Below are 22,098 nucleotides of genomic sequence, written 5' to 3'. Positions count from 1 at the left end.
AAAACCCTGGTGGCATGTGAATGTACATAAAACCTTATGGTTTAAAAAGAAAAATTCTTAGGCCAAACGAAGGAGTACATTACTGATACATTCTAAAGCATGAGCCTCAAAAGCATGATATTCAGTATAAGAAGCCAGACATAAAGGGCACATATTGTATGATTCCAGTCACATGAAATATTGAGAATAGGCATATCCGTGGAGACAGAAAGCACATTTGTGGTGGCCACAGCCTGAGCATAGGTGGAATAGAAGAGACTAATGGGGATGAGGTTTCTTTTTGAGGTGATTAAATGTTCTGGTATTAGTGCCGATGGTTGCACAACTTTGTGACTAGATTATCAATCACTAAATTCTACACTTTTCAAAGGGTGAATTTTATGGTATGTGAATTATGTCTCAACTTAAAAAATGGTGATTAATAAATGTGATTTTTAAAATAACATGGGGAACATTATCATGAGTTTTATTTGCTTCCTGCCATCCTAAGCTCTGTAGATATGAAAAAAGACACACACACACCCCAAATGAGAACAAGCACTATTTACTGAGAACTTGTCTATAGAGCACGGGAGTCAGCCACCACCACTCACATCAGGCTGAGACTCAGGGCACACATAAGAGTGGGGACACTTTCTGATGGCAAAGAAAAGGAAGGCATGTGCTCCCCAGAGCTTGTGATGTGAGGAGGCTGGAGACAAGTTGATAGGAAGAGGGTCGTCCTAAGTGATTACTTAAGGGAATATATTTGGCTTTCCCCGCATTTGGTTCTACATGGAAAGGACTGAAAATGACGAAGCTGTGAGTCATTCACCAAATCCTGACCCTTCGGGTCTATTGCTGCAGAGGTTGGAGTCTGGTTTTCCAGATTGGTTTCTGCAGGGTGTGGGGCAGGGCCTTGTGGCTGGAGGGAGAGGTTCCCAGGCTTCCAGGTGGATTTAGAAAACTCTGCATCCCAAAACCCTTCTTCATCATCTTCAACCAATCAGAGACTCTGTGGGTAGAGAAACTTGAATCAATGTCTTTAAAATTAACTGCAAACAGAATTGAAAATGACTAATGTACAATATAATGACATACTAAAAGGCAAATATCAATAGAAGAATCAAACAGAATTTTATAAATTCCTTCCAAGCAATGAGTATGCTCAATGAAAATCACACGCTCATGAACTTCAGTATTTGGTAGTACATATCTGTGTGAAAAGAATTTTCAAATATGAAATGTATAAACAATGCAAAATCTCCTTATAAGTCAGCATTAACAGCTGAAATTTTGATGATAGGAACATGTAATAAGCTAAATGGCATCCCCCTTGCAAAACAATTCCATTTTTCTCATTAGCAGAATTGTATCACAAAAAAATGTACTAAATATATTTTAAATTTCATAGATAAACATTTTGTGAAAAGAACTGCAAACTATAGTAATTATTACAGTAATGTCAACTTACTGTAAATCTTAGGATTTCTTATTTCACTAATGTTCACATTGTAGTGAATCTCATGACAAAAAGAGTTCATTAAATTTTCTTCTTGACCGAATACCGAAATCTGGCCTTCTGGTCGACCTTGCCGCTGCAGACGCCAAGTGACATGCAACTGGTGTGAACCTCAACAGGAAGTATCCAGATTGCACACGGGCGAAGGCGCAACGCCACGCTCCTGACAACCGGCCTCGACTCAGGCCACCATCGGTCCCCTTTCTCGCCCTGGGGTGTCCTCTCCTGCGCCCGCACGTCTGTAGGCCGTTCACTGTCTGCAGAGCTTCTTCAGAGAAGCTACCGACAACCGCGCCCACCCAGGGCCTCGGCCAGGCTCGTGTCTCCTCCCGACCATCACGGATGCTCCGGGCGGTCCCTGTTTCCCAAAGAGAAACGACAACGACTTACGACCACCGTAGCCTAGGAGGAACTGCCGCCCCTCCAGGAGCGCCCTACACGCTTGCCCTCGAAAGTCCGAGGTGAGGGGACCTGAACAGTTTCGAAACGCAAGCGCCACGCTGACGAGGCCACCAAGGTGGGGACGAGAGCTCCCCGCATAGACGTCGGTTCAATCTGCCGGGTGGCTCCTGTCTGTTGACCCGCATCCTGTGCCCCTGCCTCAGGGCAAGATCCGCCCCCGTGACCGCCTCGAGTGGAATCCGGAGAAACTGAAGTGGAACCCGTTGAGCAGCCCCACCGCCAGGACTGCACCATGATGGACCCGGGCCCCCAGCCGGCGAGGAGGCACCGACGGATCGTGACACACGGTGTACGACGCTGGTCACGGACATCCTCTCGTGGTCGCGCGTAACAGGACGTGACGTCTCCGCGGGCGCCAAGGGGCACAAAAGACTGCTGGTCGACAGGCGCAGACCTCCCCAGAAACCTGCGAGGGAGCTCAGCGCCAGCCCCACAACACACGTCTCTCCACATTCAATCTCTGGTGAGAGCAGGAGGCGCCATTCACTCCGCACCACCGGGATGGTCGCCGCCAGCGTCGCCGGCCTCAAGGAAATCTGGCCCGCGCCTGGGGGACGAGTCACATCCCTCGCGAAGGTCGCCAGAGCTCAGAAGGGAAGGGATAATATAAAATTGGCCGCCAGGTGGCTCCCGACAACGGGTTCGAACGTCAGCGGGATGGATTCTGATCGCTGGTCGGCGAGGGATCAGCTCCGACCGCCCAAACGCTCGAGTTCGTCTCGGGCCGTCCACCTAGGAGCTACCGGCCCCCAGCAGCGGACGGGGCTGGGAAGATTTGTGCAGGAGGCTGCCGCGAAGGAGATGCGCTCCTCACGCTAATGTGGAGAATTCTGCAGTCAGAACCCTGACTCTGGACACTTGGGTTCCCTTAGTGCCCAGCCTATTACCTCCTTATCAGGAGACCTTAGCAATTCACTTGGTTGCTCCAATTATCTCTGCCCACCCTACACCTGTGCAGCTCTTCTCTCCATGAGCCTAGAGCTGCTTTCCCAAGGAAGACAACCCCATGCCATTGCAGGTAGGAGCCAAGGAGACAACTGAACATTTGCATCTGGAACTATGAGAGAAATTTTATGTATCCAACGCAGGAAGATACAAGACTGAGAGGGTCTTATAACTTTAGCACCACATGAGCATAGCTTTCATGCAACAGTGACGCACACTCGGCAAGTCCAGGGGTGTCAGGAAGAAGAAACACACACACACACGCACACACACAAGCACACACACACACACATCTCCAGGTCTAATAAGAACACTTACCAGGGCTGGCAATGGTGGGAGCAGAAAGCCCATTGTTCCCACCTCTGGGGTTCCCTGGGCTAGAATCCCAGCTCATTCAGGCAGATCCTGGTTGTTTTACTGATGGATCTGTGTGGGAGTGAGGTCTTGGAGCTCCCCAGACTGTCATTTGCTGTCCAGTGCTCTACACTTTGTTCTATGTACTATGCCCCTTCTCCTCCATACACAGTCACAATTAAGAAAATAAGAATCTGTAGACATTGCATTCAACTTTCTAATTTGAATGAAGGTTAAGAACACAAAGGAACAGAGTTATGTGAATAATTTTGCTAAGGAACTTACTTTTATTTTTTTGAAGCTATCAGAATGCTTATGAGTAGTCTGTAAAAGGTTAATCTTTTTTTAAAATTAGGAAAAATAAATGATTCTTTAGTGCTATCTCTCACCAAACCCCAAATCACCCCAGCACTTATAACACAGGACTCAACTGATGAAACGTCTGCTCCCCACTGGCCTAGAGATTTCTGTTCTGAGTTATTCTCTATCCCCTGTGTTCACTGCATTCCTAAGTCCACTGCAGCCAGTAACATGATGAAGGAGGCCACTGAGCCCAAGGGATGACCTTTCAAAAAAGAGAAGGAAAAAACCTCTCCCGTCTCCTGTGAGGTCACAGCCTTAATGGAGGCTGGAACAAGTGAAAGTAAATGTTGGGAAAGAGAGTGTTTCTACATTGGTCCCTGACCTGCCATATCCCTAAAAGAATGGTGAACATAACTGGCGTTAATATTTCCTGGGTGCACTTAGAAGATCCAGACCCAAAGTACAAACCTAACCATTTGGCAAAAGATGGATCACTACAGGAACAAAAGTAAGCCTTTTTTTCTCACCTGTTGTTTCATTATCAGGAACTCTGGCACTACCTGACCTCCTCTGCATCCTTATGCAGGGACAATCTGAAAGTCAAGCAGATAAATCTGAGGAAAAAGAAAGCAGCCATGAGAACCCAGCCTTTCAAAGTATTGTTAGATACATCAGGCATCAATCCCCAACCACTCAGCTGGGAGTGACTCCTCCCACCTTACCCACAGACATGCTCAGACAGAAGGAACGCTTTTCCTTCCCATGGTCAAGAACAAGGCTGCATTGCCTACTCGGCTTGTGTAGAGGATGCAATATCCCCATTTTGCAGAAAACAATGCAAATTATGGGGTGTTATACTTTGATTCGACTTACTGTTCAGTTATTATTTTATTAATATTCAGTTCCTAGGATTAACACTAATTCCCAGATAACCCTTACCATGATCTTCTGGCGAGTCCTGTCTCCACAGCAAGGACACCTCTTGAAAAGTTCTCATTTAATAATTCTTGGTGAAAGGCACCTTCATTTGCTCCAACACCCATTCCAGGACTTTAGCACCCCACCTTCCCTGTTGCGCCCCCCGCCACATTGGATGCCCTTGCCCTCAGTCACTTGGTTCCTCCCCATGTGGAAATCAGCAACATCAGAGCCTCAACCCTAGCTCTGCCCTCCATGTCCTTGGACATGTGGCCAGGAGATTTTCTATCAATTTAATGAAGGATGGAACAATCTGAGGACCCATGTCTTTTGACATCACATGTCAAACACTAACCTGGGCTTCAATGAAAAGGTAATTGATTAAACATAGCTCATGGATATAGTGTTTGAAACATAAAGAAGACCTAAAACTTAATCAGAAAGCTATGACCAGTGAGGGTTTACCAGATAGAAAATCTGTGAATTCAGCAAAGTAACATTACCTGTGAATGTAAATAACATGGGAAGATTTTCAATGAAGACCATCACTGAGGAAGCCGTCTAGAAATCACATGAAGAGAAGTGACTGAATGAGTATTATGTGAGTAATTTTTAACAGCCTCTCTTTCCTTGTCAATAGCAGGGATTTCGTGCTGAAGAAGAGCCCACTGAATGCAATGAATATGAGGACATGTCATATACAACAACCTTAACTCCACGTGTGTTACACTTTCAGCCCGAATGGGAGAGACTTCAGCCATTATTCATCATTGAATTAACATAAGCAAATTATACTAGAGGGAAACCATGCAGATCTCAGAATGTGGAAGGTTTTTAGTCACCCTCCAACCTTAGACAACATGAGAGAGTGCACCCTGAAGTGACTCTTGCAAATGTCCTGAACGTGGGAAATAATTCAGCTGAAGCCTCGCATTTATACACCAACAGCTCACACTGGAGAAGACGAACCTTATCAAGGTAATGTAGCGAGAGAGCTGACTTTTATTCACACCAATAAACTCACACGGAAGAGAAGCCCTATATTTGGAATGACTGTGGAAGAGCTTACAGTGACCATCCAACACTTTAATATCATGAGCACATTCACACAAGAGAGAAACCACAATTAATATCATTTATGTGAGAAAACACTTAGTCAAAGCCATAACCTTAGTCATGGGGGAGAATTCACACTGATGAGAAACCCTACAAATGCAATGAATGTGGAAAAGCATTTAAACGCAGCTCTCATGCTTATACGCACTAGAAAACTCGAAGGAGAGACACCCTATGTCTGGAATCCATGGGGTGCAGCCTTTACCCAGAGCTCCCACTTTTATCAACACCAGCGAATTCATACTGAGTAGAAACCCTGTGTCTGTAATCAAGGATATTGAGCCTTCAGCCAGAAATTATCCCTTTTAAACCACCAGGAAAGTCATGTGGAGAGAAACCCTGGCCCTGTAATAATGGTGGAAGAGCCTTCAGTTGGAGCTCCAGCCTCAGAATACACAGAGAACTCAGAGTGGGCTGCATCCCTGACACAGTAGAGAAGACATCCCAAGGTTTACTACGAGGAGAACCCTCTTGGTGTAAGCCATCTAATCACTGCTGTAGAAGAAATCTGATGAAATGAATGCTAGCGTTCCATTAGTCATGGAGTCATTAGACGTGAGAGGGTTCACACTGAAAAAATAGTCTCAGTGTAATGAAGGAAGAACATTCTTCAGTGATTCATTATTCCTGACTGAACAAGAAAATGCTCACACTGAGGAGATGCCAATTCTAAAGACAATGTGGAAAATCTTTCACTTGCTATTCACATCAGAAAACTCATACTGGGAAAATAGTCTATAAAGAATGTGTTAGCATGCAATTGAGTCAATAATTCAGTCCTTCAGCAATTGTCTTATTATTAAATATACAATATAAAGATGTAGATGGTGAAGGGGTTTGAGAAGTGCTGCAAGCAATATTCAGTATCAAGTAAGAAGAAACGAGGCAAACCTGCTTCAGTAGCTCATTCAAATGTGTCATTCAAAATCATGAAATATTGTGATACGTAAGAATGGGCCCATTTTCTGTTAATACTCTGTCACTGTTGATCAGTTAGATACTTTCTGTCTTTATAAAATTATCACCATAATTACAAAGACTGGGATCAGTCAGGAAACAACGATGAATGTTAACTGAAAATGTAAAGCATAGTATGATGTGTGTTAACTCTTACATTAGCGTCCAAATATGTGTATACACATTCAGGATGAATGGCTTCAAGGATAATTACACACATACTTTGTGATTAACCTCTGCTGCTTCAATTAATTCTATTACTTAACTTGCATTTACTATTTCCCGTATGACTTAAAAAATTATACATTAATTATATTTAAAGAAAGGTGAATAATTGTGGGTACCTGGACAGGAAGAACTCAAGAATTCAGAGTCGGACGGTGGTTTAATCCTTACTTAGCATTTTGTAGCCAAGGGTTTCTTTGTTTGTTTTGTCCAAGAAGAACAGATAAATATCTTCAGGACTGAGAAGGTAAAAGATCTTTGCAGACATAAAAAGAGTTCTACTTAAAGAATGTATTAGAACATTGAGGGGTGCATATACTAAATCACGTAAACACAATGGAGATCCCTCAGAGAGCCATTGGTAAGTCTACCTTTAAAGCTTTACTCTTTGATGTAGAAAAATGGTACTAAAAAAAGTTCCTGGAGAAAGGTCACCATAGAGACAATGTCTATTTTGTCAATTAAACCTTCAAGAAGGCTAGTTAGGGAGAGTGTACAGGCTGCATGATGAGTTCTGGCCCTTTTTCAGTTCAATTTTTTTTCTTTGTTGGCCAAAACATTCGTTATAGCCCTGAGGTCCATTGGAGTCTAATGGGTTGAGAAATGGTATTCTAGGACCTATAAAGCCCATCATGGGGACTTTCCTAGCATTCCAGAGGTTAAGACTTCAACTTCCAATGCAGGGAGTGTGGGTTCGATCCCTGGTTGGGGAGCTAAGATCTCACATGGCTCACAGGCAAAAAACAAAAACAGAAAACAGTAAATTGTAACAAATTCAATAAAAAAAACTTTTAAAATGGTCCACATCAAAAAAAAATCTTTAAAAAAAATTTTTTTTAAAACCCATGATGTTACCTGCAACATTACTGTGTGTACATGCATCTGAGTGCACACACAGACACCCATTCAAGGGAGGGACAGTGTAACAACTATCTGATCATAAAGGGAAAATGCGATTCAGGAATTATTAGCATAAAGGATTCATGCAGGAGAAAAATAAGATAAATCATTGTTTATTCATTTATAAATTTTCATTCATTTGTAAACTGTTCATTTATTTATAAACTTTTCAATTATTAAATATTTAATGAGAACTTCCAATATTTCAGAACCTGGATTGTTATGATGATTAAACATAAATAGCAGAACGCCTTTCTCTTCATAGAACTCTATATTCTAACGCAGGCAATAAGAATAAATTGCAAAACAAAATTTCTGACGTTAAAAAAAAGACATGTTCATACATTGTATAGTCACAAAATATCACTACTGGTCTACAATAAAAAGTTGGCACTTCATAAAATAAAATTGACATTTAAAACAGTCTCAATTCTGGAACTTTGAAAAGTTATATATTTTTAGAAAGACTGGTTAGTAAAAATAGTTTACAAAATTCTCAATTTTGGAAAAGCTTGTCTTCATGAATTGGGGAGAGCAAAGCTAGATTTCCTGTCTTAAGATCCAGGTTTGCTCTTCTCTATATTCCAAAATAAAAATTTTAAATTGTTAGAATTCAAAACTACATGTTTGAAAATCAGTGACGATTTTTATAAGGATAAAAATTCTGCTGCATGTGCCTCTTAAAATTCCTTTCATTATCCATTTTATTCAAAATTCAACCGGTTACCATTTTAAAGGATAACAGACAAGAGGATTGCTATCTTGCTCTGTATATTGGGCTCTTAATTCCTTTCTAATTTTTTTGATAGCCCAAAGCAATCCAAAATAACACATTATTATCATAAAATCCAGAATTTCCCAGTGTGTTCTGTAGTGTATAGAGTCCCAATGCGATTATATACACTTGTGGTAAATTTGAAGTTATATGTATTCCTAAATGCAAAATAAAAATCTAAAAATGCATTTACCTATATGTTTCATTATGCAATAATGCCCTTTTAAGAAAGAAATGGCTTACCAGATGCAAGAATACCTGGAAGTTGCATAATATGTTTTTATATTTAATAACAGAAAATAAGGTAATAAGTGATTTTTTTGTTGTTATATATTTTTATATTCTTTTGTAAATTACATATTCATTGCTTCATCAATGTGATTTTTTTCTGGTTTATTTTACTCCAGTGTGAATTATAGTGCATTAACTCTTGATAGTTTTCTATTAGAAAATGATTCTTGATGAAATTCTCCATGATCAATTAACTTTGATAAACACTGCCACAGGCAAGACATGTCACCAAACCAAAATTTAAAGTAAATACTTTTATGGCTTACAATGTCCTATTTTGAGGCTCAGAAATATGTAGCAGTTTTTGCAGTTGATGCTAATTTGTGTGGGTGCTAGGTTTTAGTTACACTAATTTGTGATTATTTCTGAGATGAAAATAAAAATATCTGCAGGTGGATTCCCTTCCTCAGTGCAGGAATAATTGTGAATTAGTGTTTATTCTAACTGAGATTACTGAGAGTAATGTAACATAGTTACTTCTACCTAAAGTTTGTTTCCAGGGATAAAATTCGCTAAATGTTTAACTGTTTTAAAAGTATAAATCCCAGCATATGAGTTTCAAAAATTTTTTTCCCCACTTTTCTGGAGCAAGGGTTGGCAAACTTGTGTAAAGGACCAGAGAGTAAATATTTTAGATTCGCCATATGATGTCTGTTATTTCTACTCAGCTCAGTCATTGTAGCCAAAAAGCAGCTACAGTAAAATGTAAATAAAGCAGTATAACTGTGTTTCAATAAAAACATTATTTATAGACAGGAAATTTGAATGCTATATAATTTTCGTGTGTTGCAAATAATCTTTTTATGAATTATTTTCAGCCATTTAAAAATATAAAAACCACTCTTAGCTTGCAGTTCCTACCAGCACAAGCTGGGTGTGGAATTTGGCCAATGGGATGTAGGATGCAAGGGCCTGTTCTCTCGAGTTACAGTACAAACATCCCTCATTAGAGACCAGCATTTCAAAACGAATTGATTGTACTAGCCCTGCGCCAGAAAATATGAAAACTACAATCAAAACAAAAAACAAGTTACCAAAATCTGTCCAAGATGTGAGGGGATTTACTCCTCCCCCAGGATGCCCCCCTCTGCTCATGTATGGTCCCCTCCTGTTGGCGTCCCCAGCCACCAGCAGTGAGTGAGACTGTCCTGTCCCTCTGCTCCCTGTCCGACCGCATGCAGGGGCCCAAAGAGTTCTCAGCAATAGTTATTTACGGGGCACAGATCCTCATCCATCAATTCACTACTAACTTCTGTGGCTCCCAGAGGGACAGAAAGCCGCCTTTCCAGCCCCACGCCTGGCTTGGAGTCCAGCCGCTAAGAGTCCAGCCTCTCTGAGGGTTAATGGCCAGAGGAGTCTGGCAGCTGTTGTGGGTTCTCTGCACCCAAATGGGGTTGGGGCCATGACCTGTTCTTCAGTCTCACGGCCAACACCAGCGGATGACTCTGACAGTTCAAGTCACCAAACGTCTTATTTTGGCAGGGGCCAGAGCACCTTCTACAAAACAGTTATAAAGAACATTTCTTTCGTCCAGGATGGGAAATCTGGGCCCTTTCACACCAGAGACAAGGATCAAAGAAGTAGCACGCGGGGTGCAGTAAGTAGTTGACCCCCGCGTTGTTGTTCCAGTGCCGGCCCTGCCCGCAGCCTGCAGCCAGCGAAGCGGCCCGGCGCTGCGTCCATCGGCTCTTAGGCTACAGACCGGGAAGCACGTGGAGCCAGAAGTGGAAGCGGCCCGGTGTCGCCGGACCGGCTAGGAGAACCCCGACGGCGCCTCTGGCGTCAGTGTCTCCACGGCTCCGCCTGCAGCTCGCCCGGCAGGTCCGGAAGGAGTGACCGCGGGGCGGGCGGAGCACACGGCAGGGCTCCGGGCTGGGGCGGCGATCGCTGCTGGGCCCATCCCCGCACGAGCTCCTGCCTCCGTCGCTGACGTCGCAGGTGCTGGATGCATGGCGGGAGCCCTGGAGGCGGCGAGGAGAGGAGCGGGGCGGCCTACAGGCCCAGGAGATGGTCCCGCTCCTCCGCGCTCACGGGAAGCGGCAGTCATGGGAGCACCCCGGGCGGTACAGCGGATCCTCGGCCCGGCAGAGGGCTTCCCGCCGGCCGGGCTCAGCCCCGCGGGGCAGGAACCGCACCCGCTTCTCTCCCTCGGCGCACAGACCAGCCCGGTGTCTCTGCCGCCGCCACGGGAAATTGGGGTCGGAGGACAGAGAGAAGGGGCGCGATCCCAGCATATCCTCTGGCACCTGGAGGCTGCCTCATCCTCCGCAGACAGGGGCATGTCCCTGAACTTGGCGGCGGGGCCCAGGGCCTCAGAAGCGCCGGTGCCCTGGCCCCTCCCCAAGCAGAGGACATGGTGCTCATTTTGAAATGTATAGAAATTCCAAATTACTCTGTTGTGTAACAAGAAGCAACATAGTGTTGTAGATCAGTTATATTTCAACAGTCAACCAACAAGCAAACAAACTCATCCAATAACAGTCCGATTTGTGGTCCACAGAGGCAGGGCGTGGGAAGGGGTGGGACTGGATGAAGGTGGCCCAAACTGCAAGCATCCACTAGTAAGATATACCAGGGATGCAAGGTAGCACATGATAAAGATAATTAACACTTGTGTCTCCTATACATAGAAGTGGTTCAGAGAATTAATTATAAAGGTTCCCATCACAAGAAAAACACATTTTTCTATTTCGCTAATTTTGTATCTATATGAGATGATGAATGTTCACTAAATTTAGTGTGATAATCATTTCATAGCATATGTAAGTCAAATCATTATACACTGTAAAGTTACACGGTGCTCTATGTCAGTTATACCTCAGTAAAACTGGAAGAAGATAAATGAATAAATAAAATGGTGCCCCATTGAATCTCGATTAAAATGGATGCTAAATGGAATTTTAGTGGGCATGTGCAGCAGTTTTTGTATTCTCATAAAAACCATTATGGATTTTCAAAAGTGTATTTTGTAATTGAACACTTAATTTAAAAATACTTATTTCATAATATTTTGAACAATTATCTTGGCTGTTAGAAAGGGAAATCTATCTTTATTCTTCCCAAATCTTTCAGAATAGCTTTTCAAAGGTTCAGAATTTTGTAAAATATTTTTTAAAAACCCAGTCTTTTTGACAATTTTTGGCCTTCCAAAGTTCTATAATGATACTGTTATAAATCTCAATTTTGTTTTATAAAGTGGCAACTTTTCTTTGTAAATTAGGAGCAAACATTTTGTAGTTACACAATTTGTAAACCCTTATGTATGTTTGATTTTTAATATCAGAAATTTTATATTGCAGTGTATTTGAATTGACTGCGTTAGAATGTAGAGTTCTACGAAGATAGGAACATTGTATTATTTACATTTTAGTCCTCATAACAAGCCAAGTTCTGAAATCCTGGAAGCTTTCAGTAAATATTTGTTAATAATTGAAAATTTCGTAAGTTAATGACTAAGGTAACTTAGATGCTCTCTCTCCTGATGACACATTTATACCATTGATTCCAGACTCACATTTTCTTTTTAGGTTCAGATGGAGGCTATATGCTCTCTCCCTTGCTTGCACGTTTGTGTGTGTGCGTGTGCATGTACACAGACAGGAGCACAGACACAAATGTTGCAGGCAACATCCCATGCTTTATAGCCCCCTACAATACCATGCTTTCACCCATTAGACATCCGTGGACTTTAGGGTTATAATGAATGTTTTTAGGCCAACAGAGGAAAAGCAATTTATCTGAAGAGGAGCAAGACCTTATCAGGCAGGCCCTACCCTCTCCAAATCTGAAAATGGAACTCTCCATGTCTGCAATGATTTTTTTTTATCTTACCTTATTTTATTTATTGGGGCTATAGTTGTTTTACAATGTTGTGTTTCTGGAATGATCTTCCACTTTCTTCATTCTGACATATCTATCTGTTCTTTGTGGGGGAAAAAACATTTTGGCTAAGAAATTCTGTTGCAGGAATAAACCCCTGCAAAATTTCTTGGAATTTTCATGGCCGGGTCCAAAAATTCTCCAGGACTAGGAATCTTGTGAAAAAATTAAGTTTATTTGTAATTCAATTTTAAGTCTTAAGAGGCACATTGAGTGAAAATATAAAAGGAATAGAATAATTGAAGCACCAGATTTTACAGTGTTTTGAGACAGAGGGCTTCTCACCTTGTGAATTCATCAGTGTGAATAGAAGTTAAGGCTCTGCTGAAGTGTGTCCCACATTTATCACATTAAGAGTTCTCTCCAGTGTGAGTTTCTGGTGTATTTAAATGTGAGGCTGCAGCTAAACTATCTGCCACGTTTATAACATATATAGGTGCTCACTTCAGGGTGAGTTTTCTCATGACATCTAAGGTTACAGCATTGTCTACAAGCCTTCCCACATTGATGAGACCTGCATGGTTTCACTCCAGTATAAATTATCTTATGTTAATTCAAAGATGAATAAAGGCTGAAGGCTCTTCCAAATTGATTGCAAGCATAGGGTTTCTGTCCTGTGAGAGGTCACTCATGTGGCGTGATAGTTGAGTTCTTTGTGAAATCTCCTCATATTTGTTACATTCAGTGGGCTCTTCTCCAGTGTGAAGTCCCTACTATTGATAAGGAAAGGAAAGACTATTAAAAGTTTGCTCACATAAAATTCATTTCTATACTTCTCTACATATGAATTCTAGGCTGCTCCCTCAGTGATGGTCTCCACTAACTACCAACCCCACCATGTTACTTATATTCACATAGAGTCTCACTTTGCTGAATTCATATAGATTTTTCTAACTTGTAGCCTCTCACTGCCATCGTTTTCTGATTAAGTTTTCGGCCTTCTTTATTTTTCAAACACTATATACATGAACTACATTTAAGCAACTGCCCTTTTGAAACTCAAGGTACAGTTTGTTTTTGGGGAAAAATGGTTCCAAATGAAAACTATTCAAAAACCTCTGCCGGGCCAGCGTTTAAGTCCCCTTTCAGTCAGATGGTTGGGCTGAATTCCTCTTACCCTAAGATCATATCTCTTATGTGGACAGCGGGGCTTATTCCCGTAAACTTACTATTGACCTTCAGATAAATGGCTTCTTCCTGAAGCTACTGTCTGTGAACATGTTTAAAATTGATCTTTAACACAGAGAAAAAGTATGAAATGGAGCAATATATAAGAAATTGGAAACATATTATAGGATATTGACAATTAGAATATATCTTGAAGGGTAAAACAAACGAAAAATAAAATGGCTGGGATGTTGGTGAGATAAGGATGAGGAAAAGCACCAGAAGGGAGAGACTGAAACAATGGGTGCTGCGTTAACGTTTAGCACCAGTCGCCACAGAGCCATCCTTTCCTCTAAGGCCAAGGAATATACGGAAGGTTAGATTAATAAGATTGATACGTTCACAGAATTGTGACACTATTGGAGGGATTTTTCTACATTGACTTCAACAAGATTTCAGAGACATTTCACTCAAAGAAACCTGCAATTGACATTACCCCAGGTCTGGATGAAGTTCACAATCACATGTCTTCAAAGTCACTGATTCCTAAAAACATGCAGGACATTCTGGTTCAGGCTGCCCCATTTACCCAAATGTCCAGAGGTGATGGTCGAGGGTGACAGTACTGAGAAAAGGCAGTTGTGTGTATCAAAAGCCCAAACCTGTTTGACATCAAATCCAATGTTCTTCTGGGCTGACTTGGCGTATGCCTTTCAGGTGCATCACAGAGATGGGCACACTCTGAATACAGAGTGACTTTCATGGTAAAGGACCATCACATGAGGGGTGGTGTGAAATAACCTGCACAGTCCACAACAGAATGTTAACTGTGAGCTGACTGGCAATTAAAAAATGTGTACTTGGGGATTCATAAATATCCCTGCTCCCCACTACTTTCAGTTAAATCTACAGACTTAGCACAAGACAGGCAATTTACATGTTCCGCCACTTATCAGCAGTGACTACAGCAAAGTATTCCCCAATACAAACCTCACTGTTCTCATGTGGGAAATACTTTAATAACCTTTCAAGAGAGTTGAGTGATTAAATGAGCTGACATGACATGTTTGAACATAACAAAACCCAATAAATAAAAGCTACAGGTGAATGAGTCATTAAAAAGTCAGAGAGCCTTGATGCCATGTCCACCATTTTGTGTGAGTGAACAGACTGTGTATACAACTTGGGGTCCGCAGTTGCTGCCTACCTAACCTCGACACAGACCATGCATTCATCACCAGATATGAGGACAGACGGGCTCAACTTTACAAGCCAGTGGTCCCGGGGTTGCCAAACTGTAAGATGATCCCCAACTGACCTTTCCTGTGGGTTGAGGTCCCTCTTTCCCTCCTCGTTTCCTGGGACCTCATCGCTTTGACTATCATTGTCTCTCCTGTAGATTCCTCCTGTCTTCCCTGCTCAGAGACTAATCGGAGACTCTCGATGGTCCAGGGCTCTCCAGGGCTTCACATATCGTCACGATTTCCTAAGTGTTCCTCTACCTACTATATCCTACTCAATGCACCAATTAAGGAAAAAATGCTTTCTGTAAAGTGATTCCAGTTTCTGAACAAAGGTTACCTAAACAGGGGGAAAATGGCTGGTTTGGAACAAGAATGAATGGAAGTATTTTGTTGTGACTTTTTAGAGTTTTCAAAATAGTCAATTGTATTCTGAGAAAACAGATTAAAAATTGGAGAAACAAAGGGAAAAAAAAAGCAAATTGGCCCCACCCTCCCCTCTGGGCCAGTCCTGCTGAAGGGCTTCTTCTCTTTCTCCTACCCCGTCAGCTCTGCACAGCCCTCTAGCCAACATCTCTGACCCTGGACGTATTGAACTCACCCGTCCACACACCTCCTCCCCTGCCAGACGTTGAACTTCTGTTCTTGCTCAACCCTCCACTTGTGCCCATCACAGGACAGAGTTCACTGCACCGCAGACTCGCTTATGGAGTGAGTCACACCCCCGTCAAGCCCATGGCTGAGGGGAGAGAAATACAACCTCTCATGTGCCCTCTTTACCATCACAGCCTTCATGGAGTCTGGAGCACCTCGGTGTAAATGTTGGAAAAGAGACGGTTGCTGTATTAGCTCTTGCCCTACTCCACGATATTCACAGAGTTGCCAGACGACAGGACTTGTGCTCAGAGCCTTCACTTCCACCAGGATACACTTAGAGCACTCAGTCCAAGTGGTGACACCTTTCTATCCACCGGAAACAAAGTTACCATACCAGGAGAAAGAGCAAGTCCCCACTCACCTGGGGACACATTGCCAAGAACTCAGCTGCTAGTATTCTCTCTCAGAGACACTGTTTACTCTGAGCAGGCAAATCCAAGGAAAGGGAAGAAAGCCATGAGACTTGAACCCTATCTAGAGTTTTCAGACCTAAGACTCATGAACCCATAAATCTTTACCTGGGAGTGAACAACCCCCCACCTGCAAATGTGAATTGGTCTATGAGAAAAGAGGAGTAATCTTGTTTCCCACGGTCAAACTCAGAAGGTTTTGGCTACTGTTTCTCATAAGGGAAATATTAGTTTCCTAAATTTATTTATTAGGAAATAAAAATCAGAGTTTTTAAAGGTAATTAACCCATGATATTCCAAGTTATTAGTCAGTTTCCTCCCTCGCTCCAAATGCTAGGAGAACCTCCAGTGCACTGACCCCAGTCTCCTAACATGTGTGCCAACCGTCTTCATTTTTATTCCAAATTAATCAAATCAAGTAATTTCAACATATAGTTATGAAGACCAACAATTTCCATATTCCTCTTTCCATATTCCTTCCAAATTCATCACATCTGCTGGTCAAGATTCCAATCTTGGAGGGCTCCAAGTACCTGCTTCTTCCATGACTGAATCTAACTAGGATATTAAATCTGGTAGGGTTCACAAATCTCCCAACATCTTTCAAATATCCCTGGACATTGTACTATATCTAGATGATTCAGTCTTATTCTATGCCTCACAAATATTTCAGACCTTCTCCATATCTTTTGATTTTTAATCATTCTCAGTATTTTCGCCACTTTCCACAAAAGGGACCACCTTCTACTAGACAGATTAATCAGATAATTTGAGGAAATTCTTCAGCTCACTGTCACAAAATCTACAAATATTCCTCACGGTTTATTCCCAAGCCCATAGTAAGAATTGAAGAATCATCTCTTCCTTGGCCAAACCCAATTTCTCCAATTGTATTCTTTTCTCTCCTGCCTCCCTGGAAACTTCATGTAATTGATTATAATTTAATTATTATTTACCTTGGTATTAAAATACAGATGCTATAAAACCCTAAAAATATCTTCCTTGAATGTTTCATAAAATCAAACAACACCAGTCCTTATATAAAGCCACACAAAACCCACAGCCTGATGGGCTGTTTGTAGGTTAAACATATTTATATAAAGACTAATCCTCCAGCTGCAATTCTCTTCCCAGAACTGGCCACAATTCACAAAACAGTGAGACCTCCGGCCAAGGCATCAAGACTGCTTTTGGAGGTTTTTAGAATATTAGCAAATTAAAGGAATCTCTTATACTTTCCTTACATGTATCTAAGAGGTTAACGTGTTGAGAAGGAAACGTTTGTGTTAGGGAAGTTGTTCCTTCATTAGATTTATCCTGATTGGCATCCAGATTAAAGGAGTTCTTTCTTTATGATTATACAATATATGAGGTTATCAGATCTATTAACAGGAGCCCACAGACAATTCTATGCCTGATTCTATAGAAAAAGACTAAAACTTTGAACTCTGGAGTGTGGTAGCTGCATACTTAAGTAAAGACACAAACACAGTTTTCCCACACATTTTGTTTCTGGTGATTACTAAATAAAATTTTCCCCAGGAGGAATCAAAGTCATTTATTATTCAAAGAATTATTAACTTAAAGATAGTTATTTAATTTGATTAAAGAACATTGGTCACAGGCCATCTGAGAGTAGATTAGGTTACTGTGTACATGGAATCTCTGTGCATTTACAATCCTTATGTAATAGTCAAGAGAAACTTGCTTTATGACTCTACGGTTTACTTTTCTGCAATTTGTCCAGAGAGGAAAACAGGAAAAAAGAAAAGAAAAAAAAAATGATGAGTAGAGATATCGAGAAATATTACGGGTGTTGCCTGTAGGTTCTATTCAAGACAACAGAGAGAGGAGAGTTACTCAGCTAGTAATTTAAAGAAGGAATCTCTGAGGCACTGACATTTAACCTGAAAGTGAAGTGGTATAAGTGTAGCTGGAACTATGTATGTGTATATCAGGGAGGAGATGAACAGAGACGAGAGCGCTCATTGTAGAGATAAAATCGATGCTTGGTTCTATTTGTGTGGTTCTGGGACGTTATGTCAATGACTGAGCCCCAAATAATTAGTGGAGCCGCTATCTGAAACTGCCGATGAGAGGAGTAGTAGTTTTTATTTGGGGAGGAAGTTCCTGGCTTCTGTCTGATATACATTTCATTGTAGGTGTCCGCTTCCCATGCAATTATGGATGACACCTCAGAAATGAAATCTAGCATTCGTTTTTACGCATTATTATCATAGTGGTAACAGGAGAAGACTGAATAATTATAACAGCTTTCGAAGATGGTGTATATAGTAAAAAGAGAGAAGAGGGCTACAATGGAGTCTTGAGATGTTGAAATAGTATTGTTTGAGGAGAACTGCGCACAGTACACTGGCAGGAACTGACTAGTTTAAAGGCAGTGGGGAGTTTGTGATGTCAGAGGACCTTGGAAATATAAATTTCCTGACGGAGGTCATAGTCCAATTCTGCTTGGGTTCAAGTAAAATACTGAGAAACATTCATTGGATTTAATCACGGAGAGATAACTATAATGTTATAAAGGTTTATGTATACGCAAGTCAACAGTAACAGGGAGATCAACCCTAGTAAATCAAACTGTGGGAGGGGCGCCCAGAGATTGTCACTAATCCTGCACTGCTCTTTCAGTTTACTTTGGAAAGAGGAAATTCATTGGGCAGGAACTAGAGAAAAATTGGTTCAGAGATTTTGTTTCAAGAATGAAGAAACTGAAAAAGATGAAAGGGAATGGACTGGGAAGAGAGGGGTGTTCGCTGGTAGAAGAGCTTCAGTTTACAATTAATAATAAAACAACCTCCAGAGAACAGGAGGGAAGGGGATTCATTTGAGAAAAATGGGCTTATCCAGGAGTAGAAATGACTTTCAGTTTAAACAGGAGCGGCATCGCCAATGGGTGAAGATTCAGGAATAGGTGTTGACTTCATGACAGTGAGCTGACACATTTCTTCGAATATGCTACTTCATCTGCATTGTAGGAGGTGAACACACTGTTGAAAGTGAGGGAAGGTGAGAATTTCAGGGATTCAAAGAAACAAGGGGAACATTCAAAGTGTGTGCAAAGCATGGGAGAATGGTTTATGATCATGTCCTGGTAGGATGCAGATATTTATAAAACTCATTGGGAGATACATATGATAGATGCAGCCATAGGAAGAGGAGTTTTTTGTCATCTCTCATTGGGGTCTTGATCATCAGCTGTGCTGAGAGGTCAGAGGGACCTGAGAATTGTTCCATAAAACTCAGGAGACATGGGAATGATCGGGAGGCTGGGTCAATGCACTGGAGGATTCCTGTGTTGGGAGAACCTAAGCACGGTAGTCATTGTGTGAACAGACTGGAGGGGAAGTGTTATGATAACAGGGAGGATTCCAGCCACTGATTTGATAGGCGACATATCCAGGTGAAATTTGAATCTGGGATCCACACCTCAACACCAGTATATTTAGGAATTTGAGATTCAGAAACAGCCTGAGCTACGTTTGAATTCTAGCTCTGTCATTTTCTAGCTGCATGATCTTCTCACATAAGCAAAATTTCAGAACCTAGCTTATGTTACTTGTTAAAAGGTAACTAATCTATAAGTAACAGGGTTGTACGAAAGATAAATGAGCAAACGTAGGTAAATCTCAATCACAGGGTCTCAAAAGGAATGTTTTCTCTTTTCAGAATCTCAGGATCAAAGGGCTGTGATCCACCCCTCTTCATGACACATTATCAGTATTTGTCTATGCAGTAGTTAATGATTAACATTGACTTGGGTAGCACTTGACAGTTGACACATACTTTCCTATAGAAATATTATGAAGTGAAGAATGTTTCTCCCCATGACATTTAGTAGGACAGAACTCCACCTACTCTTTCGCTAATGTATCTGAAGGTGTCGACTAAATTTCACCCCAAATTAAACTTCACTCTGTATTTGATGAGCGTGTCTGCTCTGTGTGGATTGTGGTACCCAACAGTGGGCTTATGATGTGCGTACTCCTGCTGCTTTCCTGTGCAAGGGGTTTTTAGCCCTGATTTGTGTGACAAGACCTTCCAACAAGACATGAGTCCCTGGATTGTTTTCCCCACCATGAAGTAGATCCAAAGTGGCCTGGCCACATGGTCCAAGGCCATGGAGGGCAGCAAAATGGTTGAGGCCCTCATGTTGCCTGATTCCCACATGGGGAGGAACCAAGGTGACTGAGGGCAAGGGCATCCGGGGTGTGGGGAGAGGGCACAGCAGGGAGGGTGGGGCCTCTGAAGCACTGGGGCGGGTGTTGGAGAAAAAATCCTAGTGCGTTTGATCAAGAATTATTTCATGAAACATTTGAGAGTGGTGTTCTTTCTGTGGAGTCAACATTCCCCAACTGATCATTGTGCGGGTTTCCTGTAGTTTGGTGTAACTCCTAGGAACTGAACATTAATGAAATAACTCTGAAAAAGTAGCTCTAATAAAAGTACAACACCCAAGGATTTTCATGTTTTATGTGTAAATGAAAATATTACTGTCTTGATTATGTGCAGTAGCCTACACTGCCTTATTGTTGACGCTGGAGAGAGGGGGGGTTCACCATATCTACACATGCCTGGGGTTAGGTGGTAGAGCTCATTCCCAGGTGAGTGGCTGGGGATTCATGCCTGGAATGCCTAACAATGCTTTAAATGCCAGGATTCTCTTGGTTGCTTTCCCTTTCCTCATCTTTACCTGCTCAGTTTTTCATCTGACCCTGCATAAGTATGCAGAGGCGGACAAGTGTTGGCTGAGTTCCTTACAATGAAACAACATGTGAGAAGAGACTTATTTTTATTCTTGAATTGGTCCGTCTTTTGCCAAATGGTCAGGTTTCTCCTTTTGGCTTGGATCTTCTAAGTACACCCATGAAATACTAATGCCAGTTATGTTCACCACCCTGTTAGGGAGACTGATGTGGAAATAATCTCCTTCCGTCATTCACACCCACTTGTTCCAGACTCCATTAATGCTGTGACTTCACAGAACACATGGGAGAGATTTTCACTAAAAACAATAAGTACAGCCCTTAGCCTCAGTAAAGAAAAATTCCCTAATTACCATGTGAATGACTACAACAGCCTTAGGTGTGTGGTGAACACAGGTGATAGTAATGAGAGAAACAAGTTTGCAGACCCAGGGTGGGGCTGGGGGGGTGGGGGGTGGAGCAGATGTGAAAGGTGCTGGGGTGGAGGTGGATGCTGGACAATAAAGAGTAATGAGGAATTGTTTACTATTTCTAATTTTTTAAAATATTGAACTTTTTATAGACTATATTTGAACATTTTTAAGTCTACAAAAGAAGATAAATAAAATTTCCTTCCTTCACAATAACTCAATTATCCTATGTGTACTTTTCTTTTTAAAGAGTTTCCTATTATTTATTTATTTTTGGCTGTGTTGGGTCTTTTTTGCTGAGCACGGGCTTTCTCTACTTGCTGCGAGTGGGGGCTACTCTTCGTTAGGGGCACGGATTCCTCATTGCCGTGTCTCCTCTTATTGCTGATCACTGGGCTCCAGGCGCGCATGTTCAGTAGTTGTGGCTCACGGGCTTGGCTGTTCCGCGGCACGTGGGATCCTCCCAGACCAGAGATCAAGCCCATGTTTCCTGCAGTGGCAGGTGGACTCTCAACCACTGCGCCACCAGGGAGGTCCCTCTCTATGTGTTCTTCACCTTTGTTCAAACTTGAAAATTGAATGTAACATATGCAGATTATTATTTTCTTAATTGTAACTGTGTATTGAGGAGAAAGTGTATGATAGACAGAATGAAATGTAGGGCACTGGACAGGAAATGACACATTAGGGAGCTCGAAGCCCTCACTCCCCGCCAGTGACATCAATACAAAAACCAGGGTTTTGTCAGCACAGGGGACCCAAGAAGTGGCAACAATGATCTCTTTTCTGCTCCCACCACTCTCAGACCTGGCAGGAGTACGGGTTACCTGCTGATATTGTGTGTGTGCGTGTGCGTTTCTTTTTTCTTCGTGCCACAGCTGGACTTTGCTGATTGAGCCTGCGTGTTTTAAGAAAGCAATGGC

The 22,098-nt window shown here is 42.0% G+C and overlaps 1 long non-coding RNA gene across 5 annotated transcripts; it reads right to left on the bottom strand.

Annotated features, from left to right (window-relative positions):
- Nucleotides 1–528: 528 nt before the first annotated feature.
- On the bottom strand, nt 529–20,633 carry LOC117310813 (uncharacterized). Of its 5 annotated transcripts, XR_012329535.1 has the most exons (4): nt 4,987–20,633; nt 4,093–4,179; nt 1,454–1,859; nt 529–994 (listed from the first exon to the last, which is right to left on the bottom strand). It is a non-coding gene; the product is annotated as an uncharacterized lncRNA (long non-coding RNA). The 5 variants fall into 5 exon arrangements; XR_012329533.1 differs by having other exon boundaries at nt 4,093–20,633; XR_012329534.1 differs by lacking the exon at nt 1,454–1,859.
- Nucleotides 20,634–22,098: the final 1,465 nt, after the last annotated feature.

This window comes from Tursiops truncatus, unplaced genomic scaffold (genome assembly GCF_011762595.2).
Source record: "Tursiops truncatus isolate mTurTru1 unplaced genomic scaffold, mTurTru1.mat.Y mat_scaffold_39_arrow_ctg1, whole genome shotgun sequence".
NCBI classification, from domain to species: domain Eukaryota; kingdom Metazoa; phylum Chordata; class Mammalia; order Artiodactyla; family Delphinidae; genus Tursiops; species Tursiops truncatus.
Note: the sequence above shows the minus strand (reverse complement) of the source record. Positions and strands in the feature narration are given on the sequence as shown.